The sequence below is a fragment of the Gymnoscopelus microlampas genome (assembly GCF_963454915.1).
Source record: "Gymnoscopelus microlampas genome assembly, chromosome: 1".
Lineage (NCBI taxonomy): Eukaryota > Metazoa > Chordata > Actinopteri > Myctophiformes > Myctophidae > Gymnoscopelus > Gymnoscopelus microlampas.
In genome coordinates, this window is record NC_139962.1 from 5,462,841 (window position 1) to 5,483,990 (window position 21,150).

The following is a 21,150-nucleotide window of genomic DNA, read 5'->3' on the forward strand; positions in this document are numbered from 1 at the left end:
ATTAGAAACAGAGAGAGGATACATGAGAATGATACATGATACTAAAAGTGTAATGGCCTGAAAAGGTGCATTCTCTTGTACTAATACAATATTTAGCCTAAACATAAATTACATTACTTACAGATCATCAAGAAGATACTCCTCATATTTCTCAAGAGCTTGGTAGAAAATGTCTTTGGCCTTTGTTGAGTTCATGTGTTCATAGATTTCCCTCAACTTTTCCTGATTGTTGGGCTGCTTTCTCACATTATCGTAGACCTCTTTGGTGATGACATTCTTGTCAAAGAGCACATCCAGGATGTTATTGACCTCTTTCACGTTCTGAATCAGGACACGCCGGTGTTGATCAATAAAGTGTTTCACTGGAGCTAAGTGGAATGAACATTGAGTTGTGGGTGAGACTGTGTGGGCAAAAAAATATTTAAACACGTTTCTGAACATTTTATGTGTGAGGGGTAGGACCGTAGGACCTGGGAGCCTAGAGCAGGCAGCGGCAGTATAGTATAGGGCATAGCAGTGGTGGCCATTTTGTGGTGCCACCGATGGAAAACCCATAAATTCTTCCCATAGAGATTTCCGAAAATATTTACATAAATGATGTTAATGCTGGAACCAAGCCATCCAGGCTCCTGGTGAATCATGTCCATAAAACATTTGATTCAGTGTCAACAAAATAATTTAAAAGGGTATTTATTAAATGTAGAATATAGGGGTGGGACAGCATATCGATATTACGATATATCGCGATACTTCCTCTCGCGATAAATATATCGATACGCTGCCGACAAATATCGATATGTTATTACACCATGCATGTGCTCTATGGATTCCCCCGGTTGCCAAAGAGTGCAGTACCTAATGCCGCCTGTCCTGTCTTTGGTGGCGCTATTGAGATAAATGAGGGTAAACTAATAATAATAATAATAATAATAATAATAACTACAAAATGTGCTCCTCGGAGCACAGGTCTCCGCCAGTACTGTTCCTGATTAATCCTGTCTTACCTATTTATATTACATATTGTCACGTGTCACTTGACCAATGTTAGCTTGATCCCGTTAGCTTGACCAATGTTACCTCACTTCCAAAAACATAAATGTTTTTTGGAAGTGACACACATATTTATAGGATTTTATTTTGTCATGCGTCTCGCTAGGCAATCAAAAGCATTGGTGACAACATATTGTCACGTGTCACGTGAAGCTTGACCAAAGTTAGCTTGGCTGGGGGGGGGGGGCACACAGCGTGACGGGAACATAAACATACTCTCCACCTCTGGCAGAGACAATAATAATAATAATTCATTCATCCATTCATTTTTCCCATAGAGCTTTCAGAATTATTATTTTTTCGGGAAAATTAATGGGTTTTATATCTGTGGCACCACAAAATGGCCGCTGCTGTGCCCTTTATGGGAAGGGGAGGGGAGATCCTCGTGGGATCAAACTACTTACTGCTATTATCAGTGACGGCCATAGCTGAGTGGTCAGTGAGCACGCCTGGTCACCTAAAAAGAAAAAGAAAAAGGAAAAGAAGAAGAAGTAGTTTAAATATTTTTTTAATAGACAAAAAGGTAGACAATACACCACGAGCATGACAGGACATAGGGCACAGCATAGCCCAACATAACAATACAATAAAGACAGAGACACAAAAGAAAACTAGAAAAAGTGCTCCTCAGAGCACAGGTCTCCGCCAGGTCAGGTAGGTTATTGTGGCCACCTGGTGGCGCTATAATAGGCCAATGTGATGTAATAGGCCATTTCTTCCTCGGGCTAGTGGGAATGTGCGTGCAAGTTTTCACGGAAATCGCACGCTGTGTTCATCATTTGAGACATTTTGTTGCAAAAATGTCTTTTGGTAAATTAGACCTGTTGGTGGCGCTATAACAGGCCAGTGTGAAAAGGGTGGCATTTCTTCCTCTGCCTAGTGGGAATGTGCGTGCAAGTTTTCACGGAAATCGCACACTGTGTTCATGATTTGAGACATTTTGTTCAAAACGGACCAATCCTGCAAACTTTGGAAGCCAACCTTAGCCAATCAAAAAAATATCGGACAGATCCGTCTTGATCACATGACTATAGAGATACTGTGTACCGATTTGCGTGATGTTTGGATAAAATCTGTAGGAGTAAATGGGTTTTGCACAAATCGGCCTCCTGGTGGCGCTATAACAGGCCCATGTGAAAAATTTGGGGCAGAGGTTCTGAATTGGCATCCAGGGAGTGTGTGCACAGTTTCACAGCGACCGGCCCAACGGTGCCAGAGATTAGCTGGTAACACACGGACAGGACAGGACAGACGGACGGACGGACGGACGGACGGACAGGGGGTAAAACATACTCGCTCACCTTGCCTTTCAGCCTGGCAGAGACAAAAAGACAAATCATAAAAGACTTCACACCAAATACAGTATATGATAATCATCACTGTTATGATTATGAAGGGTATTAAGAGGCTGAGTGTAGGTTAGGTTTCTCTCCTGTGTCGGTGTGTGTGTGTGTGTGTGTGTGGGGAGAGTGTCGGGTGTGATTGGATGATTGTAGGAGAAGGGCGTGCCAGCAGCAGACGCGTCCGTTCCTGATTGGTGGCCAGAGGGAGGCTTCAACTTTAAAAGGCTGTCAGCGGGCCGGCGACAGCGAACCCGTTCCTTCTCGACTTCCAAACCGTCCGTCCTTCCTCTGTGTTCTGTAGTAGTAGCCATTTTGTGCATGTGAAGCCGAACAGATATGTAGTACTTGATCTCTGCAAACACTTAATCTAAACTATAGATCTAGATACTTACAGCTCGATCCTAACTCGGCCTTGGCCGGTTAATATCATCATCTTGTGATCTGTTCTCAGCTAAGAAGGGGGGGGGGGATTATTATTATTATTTGTTTGAGCTTTGTTTTCTGATAGGGAGGTTAGTATTTGTATTTTGCTTTCTGTCGTGGGTAGGTAAGAAGTTTGTGTTCTAGTTTTGTTTTGTTGTATCTATTCCTCCGCACCTGAATAGAGTTTGTAAACCCCTTTGGAGAATAAAAAGAAAAGATCAAAAAAGCAAACTGTTTGGACGGCGGTTCTTGGGAGTTGGGAAGGGCGGTCTTCCACACCATATGTTATGTCTCGGTTCCCCTAGGCCGGGCGTAACAATCACAATGGTGCTGCCAACAACCTCACTCCCATAGCTTTAACCATTTTGTATCCATCCCCTGCCTCCCACTTAGTATGGCAACTAGATGACATCCTCCGTCACTCCAATACATAAGACATTAAGCCAACATCTATATGGTGCTTAAGGGCAGTGTTGGAAAGTAACTAAAGTAATGTGTAACTAAAAGTAATATTTTGACTTTTTTTTCAGTAACTAGTAAAGCAACTAATTACTTTCACGTTTTGAGTAATAATATTACTTTTACTTTTTTCCAAAAGTAAGTTATTACTTTTTTTCACGAGCCTTGGTGGTACTCTGGGCTTGAGTGTGTTTATTTGATGCTGTGTTGTTTTTGGTCCATTGATATAATGGTAGACTGGTTGGGATCTTAAACCGGATCAAACAGTGTTGCCATGTCTGCTTATATAAGTGACTTGTTAACCGATGAAGACGCGCTGTAAGCTTGTAGGGCATATATATATATATATATATATATATATATATATATATATATATATATATATATGTAACCCACAGTGTACTGGCCTCTCTACACACCCTTGGACTCTGCGTTGTGTTTTTGATGTTTTTAGGAGATGGGGTGTTGTGCGGAGAGAACGGACACTGGACACACTGGTTCTGGATTGTGGTTGAGACCTTGTGCATTTATTGGGCTGACATTCACAGGTTCTGCTGCTGTTTATGGCTGTAGGCTTTCCAACAGAAAGAAAACATTCACTGTAAATAACATGTCCTAATATGCTCAGTAACAATTAATAATCAACCACATAAAATATTAGTGGACACAATGACCAGAATAAAACACAAAACATGAATTCCAATGCCATGAGGGCTTTCCTCATGTTCATCAATCTGGCCAACTTAAATTACATATTTAAGTACAAAAACGTCAGTGCATATTATTCAGAATGACATCAAAATGTAGTTAAGCTTCTTAGCTAACACTGTATAGCAACAAAATCACTGGATGGGCGTTTGTAACTCAAATGTCTTATAGATTGTTCAGACAGTCATAAAACAGTGCTCACCTTTCCAACAGAAAGAAAACATTAACAAACATGGCGCCCTCAGCTGCCTAGTCAACTGAACTACGGTGTCCAGTGAGGGACAAAAAGGTGATGCTTGGTGACACCACAGGTGGCAACAGCGACACATGCTGTCATAAAAAGGCTACTGCCTTACAGACATATATATATATATATATATATATATATATATATATATATATATATATATATATATATATATATATATATATATATATATATATATATATATATATATATATGTGTGTTGTGATATGTGTTGCTATGGGAGCCTTTTTATTTTTGTATTTTATTAGAATACATTTTGTTTACAAAGAAATATAGCAGTTTATGAAGAGGTTTTGTTGTTTAACTGGTTGCTGCTGTATGCACACACTTTTGATGTCTTTATTATTTTCAGTTTGAATGTGTTTTGTGTCCTGACTGAGTCATCCTGATGCTTTCAGTTTTGATGGCCAGTCAGTCATATAGAAATGTTAGTTTTTCTATATTTTTGGATTGCATTGAAATGCACTAGCACTGTTTGGAGCTTTAATAAACAACAGAATGTGTTCAAAGATTGTGTCTCATGATGAGTCATTATCAGTTTGAGCCCAGGTGTTTGAATTTGAATATTTTATTAGGCAAAAAATACATTAAATACATTTAAAATACTTTGTCTAAAAGGTCCTTCCAAAAAAGTCCTTGCGGTCTTGTTTCCATTGAGGTCCTTAGTATTCAATTCATAGTCAAATGGTTTTCGTTTAGTCTGTAAGTTATGAATTCATGCACAGTAATAGTTAATAGTAGTAGTTAATTTAATTCAAATGAGTGTACAAATGGAACCAAATGGACCCATCATGTCATGTTTACAGAACACTTTTCAGAGTTAAATCAACAATGAGGATTTTACAATGTAGGCTGCAGAAAAGAGAAAAAAACAACTGCTAATGTTGAAAATGCAAAGTCAGACAGAGAAAGAATGCAATTACTGGGGGAGATTTTTTTTTAAAGTAAAGTAATAAGTAACTAGTTAATTTTGGCAGGGAGTAGTATGTAAAGTAAATATATTACTTTTTAAACAAGTAATATGTAGTAAGTACTTGTTTTGAGTAACTTTTCCAACACTGCTTAAGGGCAGCCATGCTTCTACACATTCGGACATGTTTACTTTTATATGAGCTGCAATGGCGCAAAGCCCTCCACAGGCCAGGGGGCGACACGTGTGTGTGAAATATTTTCATTAATCAATTAATTATTATTTCTGCCTTAAATTTCTTCAAAATATTAAGACAGGTATCTTTGTGCAATGTCACGATGGCCCCGTTGTCCACCTTCAGCCACCTTGCTTGACACCAAACACATGAATATGCCCAATTGCTCCTGTCTGTTTAACTGCTGGGCTTACAGCAACTCTAGCATTGATAATGTACATGAATTCAAATCAGTGACAACACACAAAACCACTGCACAGCATAGGGCTCACAGACAAGGGAAGGCTATAAAGTTAAGTAAAGATTATTGACCCCGCCAAACCGAAGGTGAGACTATGTTTTCACCCCCGTCCGTCCGTGCGTCCTTGTGTGTGTTCGTCCGTCTGTGAGCAGCTAATCTCCGGCACCGATCGGCGTGAAACTGTGCACGCGGTTGCCCACATTTTCTGTGCATCAACATCTGATGAAACTTCACATTGGCGCCATTATAGTGCCACCAGGGGGCGCATTCCCCCCCCCCCCCAAAAAAATAGCTACACTATTACTCCTACAGATTTTGTCCAAACATCATGCAAATCGGTATACACATTATCTCTCAAGTCATCATAACCTATCGAATTTCTAATATTTCAATAATGTTGGCTACCTGACCTGGCAGGGACATGTGCTCTGAGGAGCATTCTATTTTAGACTATTTTGGTTCATGTAATGAGGGTGTTACATAATTTGTGTTCTATCTAAGGGTTCTACTTTTATTTATTGTATTCACTGTTGCATTGCTATGCACCCTGACATGAGACCTGGCATGAGACCTGGCTGCCACCGATTGGTGGGGCACCTTCAATCATGCTGGACCAATCACTGAAGAAGGCCTCCTATTTAAGATCTGTCAGCAGCTGTGTGCCTTGGCAGTGTGTTACATGCTGTCCATTGAGTGCTGAGTTGCATTGGGGTACTAAAAGTTTAGTGGCCCTCTGTGCCATACGCCCCACATGTTTTGAGTGTGCACCCGCTACAGAGCAATATTGAGTGTTTCAATGTGAGTTTCAGAACAAGGATTATGGCTTATGTTTGATGCACCTTAACTCCAACCACAACCCTGTTGTGTGTTAACCACCAGTGCCAGCTTTTTGTGAACAACAGCCTTTTGATATAGATTAGATTAGAGTAGTTAGATTAGATTTATATTGTAATTTTGATTTGGTGTAGGTTAGGAGACAGAAGTTTAAAAGTATAGGTTTATCTTGTTTTGTTTTATTTATTTATTGCTTTGCGCCTGGGGTTATTTTCCATTTATGTAAAACAATAAAAAATAAAGAAACCCAAAGCAGCGGCCTCACTTGACTGCAGTTTAAGAGAATGAGAAGCAGTGTAAATGATGAAATGAAGAAAATGTGCACTCACATATACTAGACTGCCATACAAAAACAAGAAGAAAGACCCCCTATGGCACCTCAATGCCCCCCTTTCAGAATATTCTTTTACTCTTCTCTTTTACATTATGGAAAGAAAACATTCATTAAAGGACCACTACTTTCATGTTTTACCCTTACCCCATCTTCATATAATTGGAAATTACTATTGATACCATTTCCATGTTATAATGGACATTAGGATTACATGAAGATAAGTTAGAACATTTCTGAAGTGCTCCTTTAAGTTATAAATGATGTAGTATTACTATTATTATTATTATTATTATGAGTTTCAATATGTACCACTGGCTAATGTTATATAGATGCATACTTTTCAAGCTGACTAACAACCAAATAATTAAGTAAATGGTTTATAAATAACATTGCGATGGGAATGATGTACAAAAACGAATTTCACCCACTTTTTTACCTTGTAAACCTGTGATGTGACAATAAACCTGATTCTGATTCTGTTTCAACTTATTTTGCTACAAAATTGCCTTAATTAATGATCATTAATTAATGCTTAATCCACCGTCCTTGTCTGTCTGTCTCTGTCTGTCCGTCCTGTCAATGGAATTTTAATGAACGAAATTATTTTTTGTTTAAACAAACATGTGAAAGAGAGAGAGAGAGAGAGAGAGAGAGAGAGAGAGAGAGAGAGAGAGAGAGAGAGAGAGAGAGAGAGAGAGAGAGAGAGAGAGAGAGAGAGAGAGAGAGAGAGAGAGAGAGAGAGAGAGAGAGAGAGAGAGAGAGAGAGAGAGAGAGAGAGAGAGAGAGAGAGCTACATTCCAGTACAATAAATTAATCATCTGACTTTGGAGATTACAGGGAGAGAGTTTGAAGGACAGAAATATGTTCACAATAACGCACGGTATCAGAGATTCTACACATGCACAATCTATGGACCATTATCTGAAATCCCAGTTGAAGAGAAGTTTGTACGTGGAAAAAAATTAAGCCGATAACTTGAAAGCAAATAAACATTTCAGTGACCTGAAATACTGGAGTGATTATTCTAGATATCACGATATCACAGAGGGCATGGCTTGTTTGAAGCCATGCCCTCTGTGATATCGTAACTGTGCCTTCAACCTTCAACCTAACCACATGCTTTATGTTGGATGGGTACTCAACATCAAGTCACGCACGCACGCGCGCACGCACACGCACACAGAGAGAGAGAGAGTAAGCTACATTTCAAGTCATACAATTTGATTATTGGCTGAATAAAACCATAACTGGTACAAGAAATTAATCATCTGACTTTGGAGATTACAGGGAGAGAGTTTGAAGGACAGAAATATGTTCACAATAACGCACGGTGTCAGAGATTCTACACATGCACAATCTATGGACCATTATCTGAAATCCCAGTTGAAGAGAAGTTTGTACGTGAAAAAAATTAAGCCTCCATGAACCAATGAATATTGTAGAGCACTGTTTCCCAAACAGTGGGTCCTGAACCATTAGTGGATCGCGGGTCCATTTTTGTGGGTCGCGAGTGAATGTTTATTTGTTATCAAAGAAATTCCCTAAATTAGGAAATGTTTAAGAAGTAGTAAAAATAGCACATCTGCAAGCTCGCAACGCTTCACGCCGTTCAACCACTGTTGTAGAGGGCATGACTTCAAACAAGTGTGTGTGTGTGCGTGTGCGTGTGCGTGTGCGTGTGTGTGCGTGCGTGCGTGCGTGCGTGTGTGTGTGTGCATGCTGACTCTATACAAATAAATAAGAGCAAGAACAATAATGTGGTTGCCTATTAGGCTTTTACACATGCAATTGCAGTCATATAATAGACTACTTACTGTGTGGAGGTTGAATGATCCAGTTTTCAATATATCCAGGACTGCTCCTCAAGTTATTATGGGTAAACTTCAGGACAATAAGAACAAGACATCAAGTCACTCTCTCTGTCTACTGGTAGTCCCTCCTCTCTCTCTCTCTCTCTCTCGCTCTACACTCCCTTAAAGCAAACGTAAGCCACCGCCCCCCCTCTGAATTCTTCATTTCATTTTGGCCAAACAACAGAACACAGGCTGGTTAAGGTCCATGCTAGGCATGGTTGCGATACGATTGTTCACGATTTTTTAAACACAAACAAATGTGTCCAGACAAATGTGACAAATATATTTAAATTATTTCTCTTACATAAATCCAGTATTGTCTTCTCTTTTTTTGGTGTCACTGGCCATTCACTGGCCCCTCAAATATGAAATAAATGTAAATATAAAATCTGATAACTGATAAAATTGAAACTTGCAGCTGATGAATAAGTTTCTGCATTTACGTGTGGACAGGGATTCTTTTTTTTTGTGTTTGTCATGTGGACAGGGATTTTTTTTAAACGGAGGACTAAAAATATCTGTTTACAAAAAGATCTATATACGTGTAGCCTAGGCCTAAGTTGCAGGTCTCATGTTGTGGTTCTAGGATCTAATATCATGTAATCTCTCAAGAACAGATTCTGCTCTGCGTTGGAATCTGTCGTGAAGGTTCGTCATAACGTGTACACACTGGCCTACAAGTGGGCGTGCCTTCAGATCAGGAAGCAGGCCGCGCTTTACCCAATCAAATGTAGTGGGCGGGATTCACATGTCCGTCGATCCTTCCCCCCTCGAAACTAACCGAAACTAATTTAACAATAGCGTCCACGGAGCAGACAAAACCACGGAAAGATATTCACATTTGAACTTGTTCTTTCATCATAGAAACAAGTGGGCTTATAACCAAAACCATCCATGTTCTCTGGGAGAAGTGGTGTTAGTGTTCCGTGTAGAAATATTGTTAGTGGGAATGAAAACATAGTCGCACCACCGGAAGTGAAACACTGAAGGCCAAAACCCCCGTTTCCTTGCGCACATGTGCTGCGTCGTCATTGTCCCAGAGCCTACTGAGATAGTCCAAACAGCAGAGGTCGCTGTTTTTCCTTTTCAGTTGGTTCTGGGTTCCCAGATTGAATATCATGAACCTAAACACCTAAATAAAATGCTGACTAAAGCCTCATTTAGGCCTGTACTGCGTAAGACAAGCCATGGCTCATACTGTAGCTCTGAGCACTTACAGGTCTTACACAGTGGTTTAATACGGCCACCTATTGGACTGCTTGGCACATATTACATCCTCAACTCGTCGTAATGCTTGTAGTTGCAGTATGCAGTATATTTATTGCAGTGATGTCAAGTTAATATTCAAATACTTATGTGACCTTAAAGGTAGGGTAAGTCATATATTTTAGTTAAAACAAAAAGTATTTGTGTTAAAAGGTTAAAGCACTAAATGTATATTTTGATAGTAATCATTGCTATAGAGTGTTTGTTCAGTAACAGGAGTCTTTTTTGGGGGCTTTTTCGGCCTTTATTGATAGTATACAGTACACAGACATGAAATGGGGAGAGAGACGGGGAGTGACACGCAGCAAAGGTCGTCGGGATCGTACCCACGACACACTGTCAGACTGCAATGAGCCTAGGTGCCCGAACTGCTACGCCAACTGTCTGTCCAGCTCTTTGATAAAACAGGAAATACATTTTCAGTTAGGTGACAAAATCTCAGCTAATCAGGAGAGAGTACCCATTTATCAGCTTCATATTTTATAGTGTTCCATTTTTGTCTGCTCATTTCTTGGGGTCATCACTTCCAATTGCACTAATTGTTTAATCTGTATCCTGTCTGAGTTCTCTATCCTGATTGGATAAAACTGGTATCCTGACCTGAAAATGACCATTAATTAATTAATTAATTAATAAAGAGCTGGAGAGACTCCTGTTACTGAATAAACACTATATAGCAGGGCAAGAATTTCATGGCGGTCACGACGACCATGGCCCTCGTTGCCCCTCTCTATATTCCAGCTTAAAACGCTAGGAAGCCAATAACACTTTTGACAGAGAGAGGGGGGGAGAGAGAGAGAAAGAGCAAGAGAGAGAGAGCGAGAGAAAGTATTCCGTAGTACAGACCGTAATACGGACCGATGTGCCCCGATGTTTTTTTTTATCATCATTACTTTACCCCACACTTGCCTTTAACTCGTTCACTGCCAGACAAGAGGGCCCTCTAACGCAACTTAGGAATGATCCTAGCACCCTGAAAGAAGGAATGGACAGATGTGACATATCCCAAAGAATGACACTCCTGTACGCTCCTTCTTTTTGAGTTTTAGAAAAACACTCCTTTCTCTTTTTGAGACCGGGACAAAATGGCCCATCGCAGTTACAAATGTTTTTCTCTGATGGAGAGATCAGACCCTCCCTCATCCCCTAGACATGCTTTGTTTACGTGCACATGCACATCACGGCTCCCGTGGCTCTGCAAAGATCGTCAATATAAGGTAAAAAACCCTGGCAGAAGCTACATAATGAATTAATTAATAGGCCTACCTGGCAGGGAATGTGTTGTTAAATAATGTTACCTTTGTACTGTTTTTATTGTGCGAATAAATAAATAAATAGATAAAATAAAATAAAATATTCAAAGTTTTGGGTCAAAGAGGCTAAATCTCATCAAATGGTGCATTTGAGCCCCAGGCGGCTCAAATGCAGAATACACTAGAAAATGTGCTCCTCGGAGCACAGGTCTCCACCAGGAGAGGCGGTAAAAGAAAGTACTGTTCCTGATGAATTCAGTCTTACCTATTTATATTACATATTGTGATGTCACGTGAAGCTTGACCAATGTTAGGTGTTCACAGACGGACGGACACACACACGGACGGACAAAGTGAAAACATACTCTCCACCATGCCTTCTGCCTGGCGGAGACAATAATGGACCTTGATATGAAAAGGGCAGCAGTAGGTAGGCCCACCCACCTCTATGGCAGCAGTAGGTAGGCTTGCCCACCTCTATGGCAGCAGTAGGTATAGGCTTGCCCACCTCTATGGCATCATAGATACCAAGGCCCTCATTGGAAACAAGTCCGCAAGGACTTTTATGAACGGACCTGTTAGACAAAGTATTTTAAATGTAAATGTGTTGTTTTACATTCTTTTGCCTAATAAAATATTCAATCAATCAATCAATCAGTAGGTAGGCCTACAGCACCTCTATGGCAGCAGTAGGTAGGCCTACCCACCTCTATGGCAGCAGTATGTAGACCTACAGCACCTGTTGGTTGTTGAAAGGATGAGAGCCTAGTTCCTGTGTTCTGCCCAGTGCTCTGTACAGCTGCTGTGACGTCATCTTACAAACTCCCTCCATGTTGTTTTCAGTTCCACCAGCAGATGGCGGCATATACCTGTTTTATTATTACATGAAGGTGCAAGAATGGTTATTTTTAGTGGCTCTGTCTGTCTGCCTGTTTTATTATTACATGAAGGAAAACACTAAAAACAAAAACCCACACAAACACTTGACCACTTTCACGTACACTTTAGTATTTTTGTTTTTCTTCAAAAAATGTGTTTACGCTAGTTTAGTTTGGAACATAATTTACCCTTGGCTGCTATACTTTCAAAAGCAGCAGTTTCTGTCATGAGTTTCAGCCACTCTAAATTCATATAGTCATAAAGCCAGGCTCTTCCAGTTATGTAAAATAAGCCTGGCTGCCACAATAAAACCTGTTTACTACTAAATCCCATCTCCGCTTTAGTATTTAAGACCTAGTGGCACACAGACACCATTGGGGAGACACTGGTGAACTGTGTTTAATACTGCATCTTTGAGAGTGGTTCAGTACCATCTTCCAAAAAAGTCAGTAGGTAGGTACAGGGTTCAGGACATTTGAGGTCTCCCCCCAGGACCCAAACTAGTGAAAATAGCAGATCTATAAGCTCACAACGTGTCGCATCGCGGCGAAAGATGGGCATGTGACTCTGCTGTCCTGACTTCAGTGGGAAGTTCATTCCACCACTGTGGGGCCAGAACAGAAAAAAGTCGTGACCGTGTCGATCGACCAGAAGGACCCTTGAGTGACGAGGCAGTCAGTCGCCCCGAGGTGGCAGACCGAAGTGGTCGGGCAGGGGTGTAGGCATCAACCATAGCCCGGAGGTAAGAAGGAGCTGTTCCTTTCACTGCACTATAGGCTAGCACCAGGGTTTTAAACTGGATCCGAGCTGCTACGGGGAGCCAGTGTAGAGTGTGTGGGAGAACTTTTAAAAACGTTAACCTTTTATACTTTGGCCATTCAAAAATAGCAGATCTACAAGCTCATAGCACGGCAGAGAGTGCCGCGCTATGAGCTTGTAGATCTGCTATTTTTGAAAAATCATGAACATTTTGTGCAAACCTTTGAATATATTTTTAAAGCGAACATTTGTAACTCAAATCTTTGCTTCTGGGGGGGTCCTTGGAACGAAATATTTTGAGATGGCGGTCCGTGGCCAAATACCTATCATTTTGGGGGTCCTTCACATGAAACAGTTTGAGAAGCACTGTTCCATAAGGAGCGCTGCTCGTGTGGTGCGGTGGTAAAGTAGCCGCCCGCCACCACAGAATCTGGGGGTTCAAATCCACCGTGGCGCGTCCGGCTTTGTGGAGCATCGATGTAGATCTATATATGAATAGGCTCTATGCACAGCAGCCATATTATCGCTTCCTTCACAGGTGTTACCAATGATACCATTGTTCCATTCCATTTAGTGTAGCACAGTAGTTCTCAGATTTTTGAATTTCAGATTTCCACAACCCCCATAACTCTGAGAGTGTACAAATGGAACCAAATGGACCCTTACGGTCCATTTGGTTCCATTTGTACACTCTCAGAGATACACACCCGTAAAGGGCCATTTGGGAGTGTTTCCAGTCAGCCAACATGCACAATATAAATGGTAAATGGTGTGATATTTATTTATGATATGAGACAGAGAGGCAGATTATACCTGTCAGTCACCTTATGTGGACTATGCGGTCGACAAACGCTGATATTTTGCACCTTAATCCCATGTAAAACGCACTTTTTAGTTTTTTCTCGCACCGTAACTAACATCCATAGCATATCATGTACAGTATAGCTAAAGAAATAATAAAGTCAACATGAATGGTTAATGTTAACACTTAAATTAAGGATTTAAAAGAAGAAGACAACAAAAGAGCTGGAGAATGGAGGCCTCTTTGGAGCAGTATACATTTTTTTTTTATTTTGCTTGTCTATCCACCTCCCTACCAACTTACAGCTGTTTATTTTGATCCTCTCATTTATAGTGGAAAGTTTTCCTTCCCCATGGTGTGATTGCATCGGTGTCTCAACAAGTGACCTGAGTTATTGAAACTCTTGTCACACCATTGACAGTGGACATTTGTTTCTCCTGTGTGGACTGTGGACACAAAGGTGTGCCTTCAGAGCACTTGGAACATTGAACCTCTTGTCACAGTGTTTACATTGGAAAGGTTTTTCTCCAGTGTAGACACACTGGTTTCTCTTCAGGTCACCTGACTGACTGAAACTGATGTCACAATTTTTACAGTAGGGTTTTCTCCTGTGTGGACACAAACATGTGACTTCAGATTACTTGAAACTCTTGTTCTTGTCACAATGTTTACTAGGGATGGGTATTGGCAAGTACCCCAAGATACGATACGTATCACCATACTTGGGTTACGATACGATTATATCACGATATATTGCGATACGTATCGCGATATTGTGACACGATACATATTGAGATATATTGCGATATATACTTATATCACAACTACATATTGTATATATATATACACTACATATTGAGTAGCTGCAGATCAGTTGTAGGTTCTTGTATTTCATAAAGCCTGTATCTGGAAATAAAATGAACGAAATCAATAATATTGCCCATCTCTAATGTTTACAGTGGAATGTTTTTTCTCCAGTGTGGAATACGCTGGTTGTTGTTCAGAGCACCTGTCCCGAATCACTGAAAATATTGTCACCATGTTTACAGTGGAAAGGTTTTACTCCAGTGTGACCATACTGGTGTCTATTCAGAGTAGCTATAGAACTGTAACTGTTGTTACAGTGTTTACAGTGGAATGGTTTTCTACTGTGTGCAGCACACGAAGGTGTGACTTCAGATTACATGAAACACTGAAACTCTTGTCACAGTGTTTACATTGAAAAGGTTTTTCTCCAGTGTGGACATACTGGTGTGTTTTCAGAGAAGATGACACAGTAAAACACTTGTTACACTGTTTACACTGGAAACGTTTTTCTCCAGTGTGGATAATACGCTGGTGTCTTTTCAGAGAGTCTGACAGAGTAAAACTCTTTTCACAATGTTCGCAGTGGAAAGATTGTGCTCCAGTGTGCACATGCTGGTGTCTTTTCAGACCGCTTGACTGAATGTAACTCTTTTCACAATGTTTACATTGGAAAGGTTTTGCTCCAGTGTGCACATACTGGTGTCTTCTCAGAGATTCTGACACAGTAAAACTCTTGTTACACCGTTTACAGTGGAAAAGTTTTACTCCAGTGTGGACATACTGGTGTGTTTTCAGAGAGTCTGACACAGTAAAACTCTTTTCACAATGTTTACATTGGAAACGATTTTCTCCAGTGTGCACATGCTGGTGTCTTTTCAGAGAAGATGATGCAGTAAAACTCTTGTTACACCGTTTACAGTGGAAAGGTTTTTTTTGTCTCTTTTTTTGGTCGTTATTCCAACTGCCAGTTTTCCCCACACAAGTAGTTCCTGTCCCTGTGTCTAACACCGACTGACCTCCACCGGTCTCCTCCCAATCATCACTGTCTTCAGTGACTTCAGTGTCAGATTCAAGTTCAACTTCAACTTCAGAGCAGCGTGAAGAGATGTCTTTATCATCATCTTCACTTTTCACTGCTAGTAATGTCAACATTGACCCATCAGGCTCCTCCTGTTCCTCTTTAATGTGTGGAGACTCTGGTTCCTCCTGGAGCAGACTGGGGCTCCTCTCCTGTTCAGGAGAAACCTCGTCTTTACACACAACCATGTGCAGGATGTCTAGGAGCAGAAGAATAACATGATAGTTAGTGTCGTGTAGCCAGACAACTATTCCACAATCTCTGAATGCTAGTCTGGAACTACACCTCCCCAAATCCGAGGCAGGAAGCTGGCATCTGTTCGTAATTTCCGTTCACAAAAATATATTGAAAAATATCTTTACATTACATTTCCATTTCTGCTAAGCAGCAAGCTATTATGCTTAGATTTTAATTTATATTAGGATAAATATGTGCGACTGTAAAGACCCAACGGAAGTGGAGAGGAGGCTTCATCAGCTTTATGAATCATTTAAAGACTACATCATAGTCAACACTGGATTCCTAAAACGTAAATAGTTTTTTCCACCTTCCATATTTCATGTACAAAATGAGATACTGTATCTACTACTAAGATTGACTAATCAGTTACCAACTACGGGTTATTCAGCACACGGGTGGCACAGTGGTCACAGTGGGTCACTGCCCACCACCACGGAGGTTGTGCGTTCGAATCCACCGTGGTGCATCCGGCTTTGTCGAGTGTCTACAGGAACACAATTGGCCCGTGTTCGGGGGAGGGAAGCCGGGCGGTCATCGCACGCACTCCTACGGGCTCGGGGGGCGGCACCTGTCAGCGGGGAGTGTTGAGCGGGAGGAGTAGGACGAAGGATCTACGTCGTCCCGGTGGGGGCTCCTCACTGGCAGGTGAGTCAGTAGGATATGACAGCAGTGACAACACATGTGTGTGGGGGGGAACTAATTGGCATAACGGCTAAATTGGGGAGAAAAAAGGGTAAAAGACGAATTGGCTACTACACTAAAACACTAAAAAGTAATTTGAAATAATGTATTTAGTTACTTTACCCCAAAAAATGAATAATGGTGTTACAGCATCATGAAATTATCAAACAATATTAAAACAGGATGCTTCACACTTAGCTCTGATGTGTGAGTAAATGAGTCATCATGCCACTCAGTGCATGACGTTATGAAACAGAAGCACTTCAGACAATGAAAGTTTGAAATGTCTAGTGAAAGATGGGTCGTAGCTGAACATCTATGTAAAAATACGTTTATGGTGTGGCTCTGTACGTCTGGAAATGGATCATTGGAGACAAACAATTGCAACTTCAGGGCATATACAACCGCTCCATAACCAAAAAAGCAATTCAGATTTACAGTGATTCTACCCATCCTCTTCACTCTGAGTTTCACTTGATGCCATCGGGCAGGAGGCTTAGGGCAAAATTAGCAAACAAGAAGGGTTACAAAACGTCGTTTGTGCCAACTGCTGTGGACATTTTAAATAAGAAAATGTTTAAATAGTCTAAATTGCCACTGCTCATGATCACTGTTGTTGTGTTAATGTGAGTGCATTTTTATATAGTATTTTAATGCACCTGTGTATTTTTGTAATGTTTTATTGTTGTAACTGACTGCTGGTGTGCCAAAGACAAATTTCCATTTTATGTCAATTTAATGGACAATAAAGTTTTCTTTATCTTTATCTTTATCTGTGAGTTTGTGAATCTGTCTGCCTGTGTGTCTGGGGCAAATCTCACAAACTGCCAATGGTGTAAAGTTACTAAGTACATTTACTTAAGTACTGTACATAAGTACACATTTGAGGTATTCTTTTACTTTACTGGAGTATTTCCAATTGTCTATACCTTTACTTCTACTCCACTACATCTCAGAGGCAAATATTGTACTTTTACTCCACTACAATTATTTGAAAACTTGAGTTACTAGTTACTTTGCAGATATACATCTTTACATTGGGTGCGTTCGGAAATTTCGCACCGGAGCGCACTCGCCTATTAGTTTGCATTGGCCAGTGCGCTCAGTGCTGTATTTCCGAACGCACCCATTATAGAACATACGTTAACCACTTCAGCCCTATTTTATACCTATTGGCTATTTGAAAATAGCCGTTGTGAGCTTGTCGATCAGCTATTTTCGAAACATTTAGGTACTTTTACTTTTAGTACTTTAAGTACATTTTGATAGCAATACTTTTGTACTTTTACTCAGGGACATTTTTTATTCCATTCTTGTCAATAGAAAAATTCCATCGACCGGATCTGTAAGGGCGCAGCGGAGTAACTAAATAATGTTTTTTTCCCGGAGAAATATTTAAAGTTTTGGCCAAAAAGTGTATTTTAGACGTGAGGTGGGGGGCTCAGAGTGTTCCCTCTTAGTAGAGTTGGCTTTCAACTCCATAAAACAGTCTTTGTTTTTTGGTGAGTAGCGATTTTTATTTTTGTCTGCAGCGTGTAGTGCGAGCGCAAAGAATCGAAAGTCCCATATAGTCTAAAGGAGAACTCATTCTAGGCTTAGCCATAGATATATATATGGACTTAGCCCCATTTAGAACCTCTCCCTCCGCTATGTAGCTCCGAGCGGAGCGAGAGGTTCCGATTGGAGGTACTTCTAGGCTAGGGGTCTTCAACGTTTTCAGGCCAAGGACCCCCTAGCTGAGAGAGAGATGAAGCAGGGACCCCCTCTATATCGTATAAAATTGTGTTTCAGATTCAACATTTTTTTTTAACGTGGTCTGCTCTTTTTCCCCTCTACATCTATGCCTCTTTGCCAAAAATAGCAGATCTACAAGCTCACAACGCCTCGCGCTGCGAGGCGTTGTGATCTTGTAGATCGGCTATTTTTGGCCAAAGTTCTCCTCAGAAAAGGGATACTAGGGTTCAAGTAGTTAAGGTAAAATAAAAAAAAATATCACACAAAGATTTGGCGGACCCCCTGTAGTAACTCTGAGAACCCCCTGTTGAAAAAATAGCCGCTCTACAAGCTCACACGCGAGGCGTTGTGAGCTTGTAGATCTGCTATTTTTGGCCAAATTCTCCTCAGAAAAGGGATATAGGGTTCAAGTGGTTAAGGTAAAATAAAAAATCCTATCACACAAAGATTTGGCGGACCCCCTCTAGTAACTCTGAGGACCCCCTTTTGAAGACCCCTGTTCTAGGCTATGAATCAGAGCTACTAGTGACGAGAGGCTGCGGCCGCTGCGCTACCGAGGGTGTGAGGGCAACGGATGTAAAGTAACATAGCGTAAAGGAGAACTCCTTCTAACGCTATGGACCTAGCTGTAATATACAACCCTCGTAGACGTATTTATGATTCTGACGTTTTCAATCTACGAGAGTTGTAGGGTTCACGCCCCATGGAGACATGGACTTTCTGCACTATGCCCCTCAGATACTCCAAACGTGTACAAATTGAAAATAAAGATGCTTACCACAAAGCCCAAAATGTTAACTGTCTCTACGGGGTAGTAGTTTAATGTAATAATCCATATCTTTCAATAAAGAAGTGTTTTAATGCCGTCTGTGGCCGAACGCCATTTTTTCACCCTCGTTTACTTCCTGTTTACATTTAGTGTAATTCCGGGTTTCACCGGATGCGCCCCCTCACTACCGTCACTACCGCCCATTGGAAACTTCCGACAGAATCGGCCACAGACGGCATTAAAACACTTCTTTATTGAAAGATATGGATTATTACATTAAACTGCTGCCGCGTAGAAGTAGTTAACATTTGGGCCTTTGGGGTAAGCACCTTTATTTTCGTATTTGTACACGTTTGGAGTATCTGAGGGGCATAGTGCAGAAAGTCTATGTCTCCATGGGGCGTGAACCCTACAACTCTCGTAGATTGAAAACGTCAGAATCATAAATACGTCTACGAGGGTTGTATATTACCGCTACTATGGACCATTCTACAAGATCTAAGCTCTCCTTTTTACATCCCCATCTGATGTAGGCTATGTATTAAATGCAATCGATCACCATTACAAACCTTTCATATATGATGTAAGTGTTGTTTATATATTCGTATCCTTTTGTCTTCGCAGGATGGTTATTATGTGTTATTATGATGAACCAGAGTGACAAACACGACTTCCGGCCATACCTTTCAAAATAAAATCTTGAATTCACTTTTTTTTGTTTTGTTTTTGTTTGTTTTGTTTAACATCACTAACACACATCTCAACGACCCACGACAGATTAGGACCTGTGTCGGCTGGCAATGTTTGTTTTTGTTTTTTACTTTGTTTACCTGCAAATGCTAGCTTGGTCTGTATTGACCAATTATTTGTTTACTAACATTGAGACTGGATGATTGTTTCACGCAATCAATTCTCAACCTGTTGTTTTGGGGTGCGCTGGTTTCAGCACACCCCAACCCCCTCTTGTGTGTTGGCTCAGTGAGGTGCGTCCTAGCGAGACCTGATAGAATGGGTTTCACTGCACGCATACTGGTTGCACGCATACTGGTTCTTAGCAGTGTGACGTCGTCTGTTAAGGGGTCTATAGCTGTGAGATGCAGAGCCACTGGAACACAGGTCAGTAGAAGCTATACCATGTCATACCATGACAGTCATGGAACCACTTGTTCCTGGTTTGCGAATTTTGTATATTTACGACTGCAACATCTACATAAACGTTCAGATTTCAAATATAAAGTGCTTATCCCCAAGCCAAGGATGTAACAAGTTGAGGCGCACCTGTCTAAGTACCCGTATCTTCCGTATTGTTCAATACAAAGCATTTTAATCCAATCGGCGAGTGCATGAGCATCACATCTACAGTAAGCGTGTATAGGTAGCGCCCCCCACATATTTGCCAAAATTCCCCGATATGCTTATGTTGGTAATAGCTCTCGTTTTGAGCGACCTGCCAGCACACACCTGCTGAGAGGGGTGTGCCAGTCACAAGTGTGTGAGTGGCACCTGAGCATGGGTCCAGCAACTTTGTCGAGTTTGTGTTGATGCTCCAAGCAGCAACACTGCCCCCAATGCCCCCATGGAAAGATGCCACGTTTGTCCCTTCATAATCTCTCAAGAACATATTCTGCTCTGCGTTTGAATCTGTCGGTACTCGGTAGCCGTGTTGACAACCCGTGCACATTGGCTACAAGTGGGCGTGCCATCAGATCAGGAAGCAGGCCGCGCTTTACCCAATCACATGTAGTGGGCGGGATTTACGTGTATGCCATTCGTTCCCCACTGGAAACAAACCGAAACTCATTTAACAATAACTTCCTCGAAGCCGACAAAACCGCGGAAAGTTAGTAACATTTTTTGCTCTTTCATCATAGAAACAAGTGGGCTTATAACCAAAACGATCCATGTTCTTGAGAAATGGTGTTCCGTGGAGAAATATTGTTAGTGGGAATGAAAACATAGTCGCACCACTGGAAGTGAAAGGCTGAAGGCAGACCAAAACCCCGGTTTCCTTGCGCACGGGTCGTCTGCTCAGCTCCGCCCAGAGCCAAATGAATAAGTAAAAAACAGCAGAGGGCGCTGTTTTTCCTTTTTATTTGGCGATTTTGTAAGAGTTGAGGCATAATTATTTTTTTATTCGGTTACACAGATAAATATTTTGAAAATAGGCAAGACGCACAACGCCTCGCAACGTGAGCTCGTAGATAGTCTATTTTCAATATTTGTT

The 21,150-nt window shown here is 41.1% G+C and overlaps 1 long non-coding RNA gene across 1 annotated transcript in view; it reads right to left on the bottom strand.

The window, feature by feature from the left end:
* The window catches only part of LOC311046781, a 120,228-nt gene that overhangs the window by 58,268 nt on the left and 40,810 nt on the right, over window positions 1-21,150 (bottom strand). The gene's annotated exons all lie outside the window — the stretch shown is intronic.